The sequence below is a fragment of the Eptesicus fuscus genome, chromosome 4 (assembly GCF_027574615.1).
Source record: "Eptesicus fuscus isolate TK198812 chromosome 4, DD_ASM_mEF_20220401, whole genome shotgun sequence".
In the NCBI taxonomy this organism is placed as follows: domain Eukaryota; kingdom Metazoa; phylum Chordata; class Mammalia; order Chiroptera; family Vespertilionidae; genus Eptesicus; species Eptesicus fuscus.
This window is the reverse complement of record NC_072476.1, coordinates 100,957,084-100,968,486: the sequence shown is the minus strand read 5'-3', so window position 1 is coordinate 100,968,486 and position 11,403 is coordinate 100,957,084.

The window sequence follows — 11,403 nt, the reverse complement described above, 5'->3', positions numbered from 1 at the left end:
AGGGGGGGCACTAAGGGGTGATCAGGCTGGCAGGCAGAGGCAGTTAAGGGTGATCAGGCTGGTGGTGGGGGCAGTTAGGGGTAATCAGGCAGGCAGGCAGGTGAGCAGTTAGAAGCCAGCGGTCCTGGATTGTGAGAGGAATGTCTGACTGCCGGTTTCGGCCTGATCCCAGAGATCAGTCCGAAACCAGCAGTTGGACATCCCCCGAGGGGTCCCGGATTGGAAAGGGTCCAGGCTGGGCTGAGGCCCCGCCCATGCATGAATTTCATGCACCAGGCCTCCAGTTTAATAATAGATCCTAGGCTAACTTCCTCCACTTAGAACAATCAGCACAGTAGCTCGGAGCAGTTTCACCCTGAGGCCATCCATCTGGAAGACACCCTGGAGAACCACCAGGCTGGTGGCCAGTGCACATACCACATACACACATGACATTGGTTGGCTCCCCAATCAGGTCTATCTGACATATGAGAAATTGAGGATTAGGGATATATCTAGTGACGATCCCATAGTATAACCATCCAAAGCTATTAGAAGAAAAAACAAATGACATAAACATTTTTGTTAGGTCATAAGGGGTCAGACCCAATAGAAAACCTTCCCTTTATTACTGGCCTCCCTTTTATATCTCCCTACCTCTAAAGGAGATCCAAACAATAGCCCCAGTGAGTTCCCTGGCTGGTAGCACTCTCCAATCACCTGTGCTTAGTGTGAATGACGAGAACCAGTTAGGATCATTCCCCACAAAGAGTCAGGACAAGAGGTTATGGGAAATCCTTCAGGCTGCCTCACTCCCCAGTAGAGACTCAAACGTCAAGGCTCAGATTCCACCCCCTGAACCCCGAATTCCCCAGCAAGGCTCTCACGGCGGGGAAATGAACAACACCGAGCATTCTTCTCTGAAGGAGTCCCCAAACAGGAGGAGGTAGTTAAAATGCTTTCTAAGAATAAATAAAAGGTATTATGGAAAAGTCTGTCACTAAACAGTCTGATTTTAAACAAATGAACAAAAAATAAGGCCTAAATATGAACTTTATTCTTCCTTACCCAGAACATGCCCTAACAATCCCTGCCATATGAGGATTTCCTCATCTTTTCCTTCCCTGAGCTCACACTCCAAACTGCCCAGCCTGGGAAGTGAGACACCATGTTCACAGACCCTCTAGACCCACACCTCTGGTCACCCTAAGGCTCTCTGTGGGCTGGTGGAGGGGGCTGAATTATGGTTCCTTGAGATGTTCATGTCCTGACCCCTGAAACCTGTGAAAATGTCACCTTACAAGGCAAAAGAGACTTTACAGAAGTAAGTAGGTTTATATACCTTGAGATGAGAAAATTACCCTAATTGTTTGACTGGGCCCAAACTAATTACATAAATTCTGAAAAGTGGAAGAGGAAGGCAGGGGAGAGAGTGAGAGAAATGGCAGCAAGAGAAGGATCGGGAGGTATGGACAGTGTGCAAGGATCTGAGAGAGGCTTCAAGGGTGTAAGGGCGGCTGCCAGCAAGGAGATGGGGACCTCAGTCCTACACCCTCTAGGAACTGAATTATGCCACGTCAGAGTGAGGAAGGGAATGGTTCTCTCCAAGGGCCTCCAGAAAGGAACCTGCTGAGCCTGGATGGTAGCCCAGTGAGACCCACACTGGACTTTTGGCCTCCAAAATAATAAGAAGATAAAAATGTGTATAATTTTAATTCACTTAATTTGTGGTCATATGTTATGGTAGCAATAGAAAACTAATACATAGTTTTCATGCAAGTTGCCTTTTTTATTAAAACCTTTCCATTTTAACCAACCCTATTCATCCTTGTACAAACTAATCAGCCTGAACTCTGGTTTCTGCTTGTAAGGCAGCCCTCTTCCTCAGATGAAATAATTTAGAAAGGTCTTTATAACTTTTTATACTAAACTTTCTATATTCAAAGCCTCAGGGAATTTCCATGCTGTACTGTAGCTCAGATGATTCAGTTTGACTAATCACAGCAGTGTCAGTTAGGAGTGACGTGATCCGAAAGTCCAAAAGGGAATGGTTGCTATCTTTCCTGACCCTGAAGGTGGTCTCAGTCACGTCCAGCAAGGGCTACGTAGCACATTCTGGAATGCATCAGGACAAAGAGGGAAAAACAAAGATACCAATCTTCTAAATTCACAATCTGGTTTTAATATCATTTGTGTATAGAAGAATCAGCTATTAGAGAATGATTTCCTCAAGTCCATTTTTTAAGACTTTTTAAATCTCGCCATCTGCCAAAATTATGCTGATAGAAATGAGGAAAATTTCAGTGAAGATCTGAATTTCTTTGTTTATAAAATAAAAACTGGATCACATTCTTGACCCAGTCTGATGAAAATTAATTTAATATGTACATATATCTGTGTGTGTGTGTGTGTGTGTGTGTGTGTGTGTGTACAGTCATGTGCACTATTATGACACTTTGGTCAATGACAGACTGCATATATGATGGTGGTATACTATATAGCCTAGGTGTGTAGCAGGATATACCATGCAGGTTTGTGTACGTGCACTCTATGATGTCCACACAACAACAAAATTGTGTCACAGTGCAATTCTCAGAACATATTCCTGTTGTTAAACAGGAATAAAATATGTACACAGGTAAATATTACACACTCATAACTATACATGAACACATTGATACACATGGAGATGTATAATATATAACATACACAGATTTATATAAAACACATACATGCAACCACACGCACACACACACATATGTATTCACCAGGATAAGCAAGTTTACTAGTACTAGTATGCTGCTTGTATTAACCATTGCCACATACAAACCACACAAACTTAGTGGCTCAAAACAACTAAACTTCATTCACTCACAGTTCAGCAGTTTTGGACTGGGTTCAGCTGGCAGTTCTTCTGTGAGTTTTGCTTGGGGTCACTCACGCAGTACAGTCATATAGTGGCCCAACCTGGGCTGAATAATCCAAAGCATCCTGTTCTCATGCCTGGAGGTGAATGCTGGCTGTCAGTCAGGCCTCCCTCTGCACGTGGTCTCTCCCTATGGTCCCTGGCTCCACAAAGTGGACTCAAAGCAGCAGGAGTGTTGAGCAGAGATGCGAGGCCCCTGGAGGCCTTTGCTGGGAACGTCTCAGTTCCCCCTCAGACTCTTGATCAAAGCAAGTCACAAGTTCGGCCCAGTTTCAGGGGTGGAGAGAGAAAGTCTCCCCCTTAATGAGAAGAGCAACAAGTCATACTGCAAAAGTGATGGAGGAATTTATGGCTTTTTTCATAATCTGTCATCACCACCGAATCTCAGGTTTATTTTCCTCGTGCTGCTTGCACACCATGGTCTGCTAGGGGCTTTGTTCCACATTATTTCTCAGTCAGAAATGCAGGATGGTGGATTTCTGCCTCTGTGCAGAGCATGCCTGGTTGGTTATCACAATGGAAGAAAGGATATCAATGAACTAAGTGTCTTGCAGGCAATTCAGTGCCTCTATCCAGTACTTCCGACCAGTTCACTGTCCAAAGTCAGTCATATGGCCACACCTGACTTCAAGGGAGTGGGAGGTGAAGTCTTATCATGTGCCCAGAAAGAGGGGAACTCAAACATATGCAAATATATTTGCTAATTATTAGCACAACATATATGCGCACGACACACACACACACACACACACACACACACACACACCATCGATCTATTAGTTTGACACCACAAATAATTGGAGCTACCCAGAACACTACCAGTGCTCTGGAAATTATATTCTCTAACTATCTATCAGTTAAGAAAGAAGAACAATCGGTAGGAGTTTTGTCACTTCCTTAAGAAATTCTGATAGGAAGACTACTTCTTTCTTGTTAGTTCCAGAGATAATGATGCAAACACAATTTGCTTGTCAACAGCCAATTACCTTTCATTAGACAAAGAAGGATTTATCCACATCCTGCATCAAGAAATCTATGGACATTCTGTAGTTAATACATTACCATTTCTTTTGACATCAGCTTCAGATTCTAAGCTGTGGTAGCTTGGACTGTTCACAAGTACTCTAGCTCTTTCTCCTTCTGAGCCCTGGTTACTCCCCTACCTACCTAAAATCAATGTTGTCGCATGACCTACTTTGGCCAATGAAATTCACTTTATATTTGCATACTATTCTACATTATAAAGCACTATTACATGTATTACCTCAAAGCAAAGTTATTAAGACAATTGGAAATTAGCTTATTCTCATGCAAACTCTGCTAAATAAAGATGATTCAAAAACGTATGTGCTAAAAATCAGGGGGTAGGGAGACAAGTAATAATATAGAATCACCGTGACCACAAGTTAGAATTTTTGGACCCAATAAATGTCCAAAAAATTTTAAAAATTGAAATGAAGGTAGAAAATATCTTATATTTTTAAATTGTAGTTTTTTCTTAATATTTTCTTATTTTTCATGTTGTAACTTTGTAAGGAGAAGAAAGAGAGGTTTATAAATTCCAATTACCTATCATGGTTCAACTTTGTTCAGAGATTTAACTTTCTTTCTTCTAAGAATAAGCTTTTCTGTTCATGTAGAAGATTATATTATCTATCTAAAATCCAAGTTAGAGAATTTATAAAACTTAAAATGTTACCCATAGAAATTAGTCACTCTGGATTTACTTTCATATTTTCTCTTACAATTCCACATTTATAAAGCTATATACTATTTCTCAATAGGTTTTAGGTAACAGTCACTGTAATACATTGCACAATGACACTTAACAAAGGTATTTCCAAGTCCTAACCTCCTGTGGATCTGCAAAGGTAACCTTATTTGGATAGTCTTGTAAACATAATGAAGTTAAGGATTTTGAGATGAGATCATTCTGGATTACCAGCTGGGCCTAAATCCAATGACTAGTCTCCTGATAAAAGTGAGAAATGCAGAGGAGAAGGCCATGTGAAGGCAGAGGTAGAGATCAGCGTGATGGGTCTACAAGCCCAGGCACCCCAGGATTGCTAGCAGTCACGGGAAGCCCAGAGAGAGGCCCGGGACAGATTCTCCCTCAGAGCCCCCAGAGGAGCCAACCCTGCCCACACCTTGATTTCCGATGTCCCACGCCCAGAACTGTGAGAGATTACATTTGTGCTGTCTGAAGCCACCTGATTTGGGATGATTTGTTGTTGCAATCCTAGGAAACTAATACAGTCTCTCCCCTGTCACTCAGGATTGCCTCTTCATTAGAATTTCCCAACAAGCCAGCAGAACCGTAGTCTCTGAACGAACACTTTAAAATCAGGTTGCAGTTCATGGCTTCCTTTGAGTTCTGTAGAAGAACAGAAGCTATTATTATTTCCCATGCATCAGGTGTCAATCACAAATGGGAATGTGAGCCCATGCTTGCCTTTAGGTGCAGTCATGTGCTTTACACAGAAACAGTGAAGCTCTTAGTTGCTCATACAGAGCACATGGTACAGAGTTGAAATAACAGCCCGGCCCATGCCAGTCAGTTATATGAACATATGGGCTATAAAACACTGTATATATTCTATACCGAGTTCCATTTCCCCCTCCTGTTTTATTTTCCAGGGCAGAACGTTGCCTCTGGAAGATGCCACAGTCTGAGATCAGTTAATTTTCTTCTGCCTATTAAAATGCAAATTCATACTTGCATGCAATGCATGATGGATTTGGGTAAACCGTGGAGTTTTCTCCTCACAATTCTTTACTGGTTTAATTTTAATTTAAATTGTCTATAAAAACTCAGTCTAATCCTTGAAATTCAGTTAAAGTGACACTTCCCTCATTCAGAGTTTCTCTGTTTCATTCTTCACTCTTACAATGAATTATTTTTATACCTGTAAAATGTGACCACATTTATTGAACTTTTACTAGGTTCTGGGTACCCTACTAGACTGCCATATAATGACTTAATTTAATCTTCAGGGAACATACCATTAGCGCCTCTGTACAGATGGGACAAACGCAGCAGGGTTCAGGAACTTGTCCAAGGTCATTGTATTAGCATGCTGCTGTGTGTAACAAAGTTCCAAAAAGTTAGCAGCTCAAACACCAGTTCTTTGGTGAGGAGTCCAAGACAGCATGACTGCTTACGAAGTAAAAATCAAGGTGTTGACTTGCTGTGCTCCTTTCTGGAAGAACCTGCCTCCAAATTCAGTTTTGTTGATGGCAGAATTCAGTCCCTTGCTCTTGTAGGACTGAGTTCCCCATTTCCTTGATGCCTGGCCTCCTCCATCTCGGACAGCAATGGTATACGTCTCATGCTTTGAGTCTCTTCGGCTTCCTCTCCTGCTTCTGCTTTCCAGGGCTGCTGTCATTATATTGGGTCCTCCTGGATAATCCAGAATCATCTCCCTATTTTAAGGTCAACTGATTAGTAACCCTAATTACATCTCAAAGTCCCTTTTGTCATGTGAGGTAACACACTCACAAGTGTTGATATCTCATCATTTTCACAGTCCTGAGAATTAGGGTGTGGAATATTCCTGGGACCAAGATTCTGTCTACCCATACTTTTCACAATTAGTAAGGGACAGGCCAGAACTGTAAAACCCAAATCTGCTTTAGTCTTTGACCTATGTCCTGCTTCCTCCCTAAAACTCACCTTAATCTAAATGTAGGCTGTAGAAGTACAAACAGTGAAATCTGAAGATGCTGGTGAGATGGTGGATGGTAACTTCTAAGACCACAAACTCTGAGCAACTTTGCCTGGAGTCAAATCTTCAGTCCCCTTATCTGTAGAATGGGTGCAATATCAATATCTGCCTCACGGATTATTATAACAATCAAATGACTTAATACTTAGAAAAGGCTAAGAACATTAGTTGATAATAAAGTAAGCATTGTAGAAATTATCTTAAATGAATAAAAATAAGCAAATATAAGGTGAGAGAAAAACAGCAGTTGAGGTGCACAAGGGAGGTCAAACTGCAAAGCAAGGCCAGCTGCCACCAGGGCCAGGCCTGGGACCACTTAGCAAGAGGTACAGGGAATGTCAAGGTCAGATGCTCCTTGTTTCAGAGATTTTAGGAAAGTCTGAAGCCTGAGCCAAGACAGGCTATTTGTATAGAAAAGTCACTGGAAACAAACTTGGGTGGACTTGCAAGTTGAGTGGGCTGGGGTCTCAGAGAATCACCAGGGCAGGACGAACAGTGATAGCCAGGTTGATGGAAATCGGATATGGCTCCTGTCTGCTGTCTCTATGGGTAAAGGGCTTAGTAAGGAACAATAGTTTCTGCCAGCACTTCTGTGTGGGATAAAGCTGCCTCTCCCTCTCTCACTCGGATGCCAGACAGTTCAGTTCCTCCTATATTTCCCTTGAGCCTTTTTGAGCCGCTTCCCCAGTGCTGGAACTCAGAAGTGTGTCTGTGTAAGTCTGCATGTAGGTCCTTTAAGAGGAACACCTGGGACTCCAGCAGCTCTCCCTCTCACTCAGCCTCAATCCCCACTGGCTTTACAGCCAGAAGTTATAGGGACTTATCTTCCTGGCACTGGAACCCTGGCTAGGAAGCCTGATGTAGGTCTGGGACCCCTCACTCCTCAGAGGGGACGGCCGCAGATGAGAAATCCCTCCCTATCGTTATCCTCCACACGTGGGTATGGGACCAGCCTGTTCCGCATCTCCACCCCTCCTACCAGTCTTGATGTGGCTTCTTCTTTATGTACTTAGTTGTAGGATTTCCATTTGGCTAGATTTCAGGCGGTTCTGAATGATGGTTGTTCTATAGTTTAGTTGTAATTTTGATGTGGTTGTGGGAGGATGCAAGTACCACATTTCTCCCCCCCCCCTTTTTTTTTTATGTTGCCTATTTCCAGAAAAATTACTAGGTGGGTAAATAATTGTAAAAGATATTTTCTGGTTTTTTTTTTTAAGCTTTTGTTTTTAAAAGGATTTGAAGAGAGTTCTACTTATTAAAGCAGTTGCTCTGACGAAGCAAAATCACAATGTAATGAAGAAACAGATAAAACAATCTCTGATTGAAAGGCCCTTGCTGTAACTATGGTATTATAGCTGACATATCAATAGATGCCATGCATATAAGCCTAACCAGTGGTCACAGACAACAGGGGGGTGGGGGCATGCGTGGGGAGGGGTTTGGGATGAGAATGGGGGGATGAGGACAAATATGTGATACCTTAATCAATAAAGAAATTTTTAAAAAAATAAAGAGAAAGCAGAGTTACTAAAAAAAAAAAATAGATGCCATCTATGGCTGACTCTGATGTATAATATGAAGATATCTACAGAGCTTGCACCTGCCCTAAAATGCCATGTTCCCCCACCAACCACAGCTATCCAAACTTTCTTAATGTCTAACAAAATACGTTTGTTTACATTCATGATATCTGGAAGGGATAAGAGGCTTCGTCAATGGAATAGTACCCAGCAACTTATCAGATGATTTCGGGGAAAGTAAGAACTATTCCTTTCTTGGCACTGGTGCTTAGAAATAGATTTTGCCCAATGAAATTATACTTTATATTTGAATCCTCTCATATTTACAGTGTAAATATACTGGTAAAACCCTAACGCTAAGTAATAGAATAAAAATAAGTTGCACATTTTGTTTTCTTTTTTTATCTTTATTGTTGGAAGTATTATATAGGTCCTCCTTTTTTCCCATTAACCTCTTCCAGCCCGTTCCTATCCTCCCCCCACCCCAACCCCCGCCCAAAGCCCTCATCACTCCATTGTCTGTGTCCACGGGTTATGCATATTTGCATACAAGTTCATTGGTTGGTCTTTTCCCACTCACCCTCCCCTTCCTTCCCTCTGAGGTTCTGCAGTCTGTTCATGCTTCTATGTCTCTGGGTCTATTTTTTATCATCAGTATATTTGGTTCATTAGATTCCACATATGTGAGATCATGTGTTACCTTATCTTTCTCTAGGTTGCACATTTTCAAATGTTTGTTAGAAGAATAAAGGAATAGATGAGAGGTGGTGCCAAAACTGAAATAGAGACCAGAGGAGGAAGCCGTTCTGGGCAAAGTCCAGAATAAGCTCAGGTTTGGACTGAGTGAGTGTGAGGTATTGGTGAGACATCCCTGCCACCCTCCTCCATTGCGATCTGGACTCCAGTTCAGAACAGACTCTACAACTCAGCCCTGCCCAGGCCCACTTACTGAATGGAGGGTGAATTCACAGCAAATGGCAACGAGGCTGTTGCAGGTATGAGCTTGGAGAGCAAAGGGTATTGGGACCAGCACCTATCCGAAGCATAAGGTAAAGTTCATAGACAAAGCTGGGATAAAATAACTTGGTAAATATTTACTTCCTGTGGAGGAAAACACTGGAGAGCAGTTTTATCATTTTGAACAACTGAGGCTGAGACCGTAACTTGTGTCAAAGTCTAGTCAGATTAGAGAAGTTATTACACATCAGCAACAGATCCCTCAGGACTTTGTATAGTGTCTGTGCCAACTGCCCAGCCTGAGCTGATGGCCGGTGATAAAATGACATAGTCCAGCGTGATCCACACGACAGTGCCAACAAAGAAGCCTGATTATGTCCATAAATGATTCTTAAGAAACACACAGTGCATTGTCCTGCATTCAGAATTAAGTATTGTTTACTAATGAAGGTAAACCCTTTAGACAGAATGCCACTTTGAACTGCAGGTGGACGAATCTGTTTCTTAATAACTTCAACCCCTAGATTTATCAGCACCTGAAAAACAGACAACTCTCCTGAATTTCGGAAGGACAACAAGCCAAAGCTATTGCCACTGTGAAAATCTAACTGAAAAACAACAATTATTCTTGAGAAAGGAAAAGAAAATGTTGATCCAGCAGTAAGGACGTCATCCCCAGGCAGTTCCCAGAGACCTGGCCACCAGATGGGAGATCCGGCCCATGGCACACTCTTTCCTACTGCTCAGGAGAAGGAGCCCAGGACAATGGAGGCAAAGGTATTGAAACTGAAGGCAGTTTATTTCACGCACTGGGCAGCCTGCAGCAGACACCTCTGCCCCAATTATCTCTGTGTCCAGGTTGGAATTCAGGAGTAAGATTGTTGGTCAAGGGATGCCTATCATTTAAAAATATTTTTTTTTATTGATTTCAGAGAGGAAGGGAGAGGGAGAGAGAGATAGAAACATCAATGATGAGAGAGAATCATTGATCAGCTAACTGCCTGTCACACCCCTCACACTGGGAATCGAGCCCACCGGGAATCAAACCTTGACCTCCTCGTTCATAGGTCAATGCTCAACCTTTGAGCCACACCGGCTAACTGCTTAATTGGAAATGAAGTCAGACTTTTTTTTTCCCTGACAGAAATGAGGCTGACTTGATTGGGTTGACAATGACTCATTTGGTTAATTAGATAACATGAAGGCTATTTCCACAAACTGAGTCATGTTAGTATTTTAATGAAAAACGTATTTAAAGCACAAATAAGACAAAGCATTTTGGGGCTGCCACATTGTGTACATCCAAGGGCTTCCATTTGTATTGGAGTCTACGCAAATGTTATCCCGTTAAGTTGTGCAGGACACAACCTGTGCAGTCGTACTCATAGACCTGGACACTTTATTTAAAAATTGTTATACTATAATACAATTCACAAAATTTGATTTTCACAAATGCTTATGAATATATCAAATTAAACAAGGTACTTTTGGGGGAAATTCACTTGACAAATCTTGTTAAATATTATTTTGGAATATATATTTCAGAAAATACAAGAAAGCTTTTGATAACAGGATAACAATTTTTTTTACCGGATATATTCTAACTTTTTGCTTTCTGTGATGTTAAAGAAGGTACTGATCATATTTTAAGGTTATTCAAAATAATTTTTGATGGAATATTACTATATGATTTTGATCATATAAATTTCAGTGAATTGAGTGAAGAAGTTTTAACAAAATTCCTTTTATTACCATCTATTATTTATGAGAACATAGGTTTTCAATGTTTGACATTAAATAAGAATGGAATTGATGCTGACTCCTAGCTCATTCTTACAGTAAGCAAGATAATTATTGTATCAAAGGATATGTGAGGATAAAAAGACCTTCATTCATCTTATTAAGAGATGAATTTGTAGTAATATTTTGTTGAATAACATCAAAATTTATATAACGTATTTATCAATTACTTATTGTAATGTGGAATTATAACTCACCTAGAATAAATGCTTAATATTTAGAACCTTGTGGATAGATACATTTTTAAAATGCTAACTTATATGTATATTTTCTTTGTTCTAGAGAAGTGTGTAGAGTAACCAATAAAAGACTCTCAAGCCTTAAAAATATATTTTGTTATGATAAAAATCTGAGGGAGAAGAGCCCAAGGAATAAAAAGAATGAGATAAATTTCCCCAAATGTTAAAAAAGAGTTTGTTATTTTATATATATAAATACATACACACACACACGTGTGTGTGTGTGTGTGTGTGTGTGTGTGTATGTGTGTGTTTAA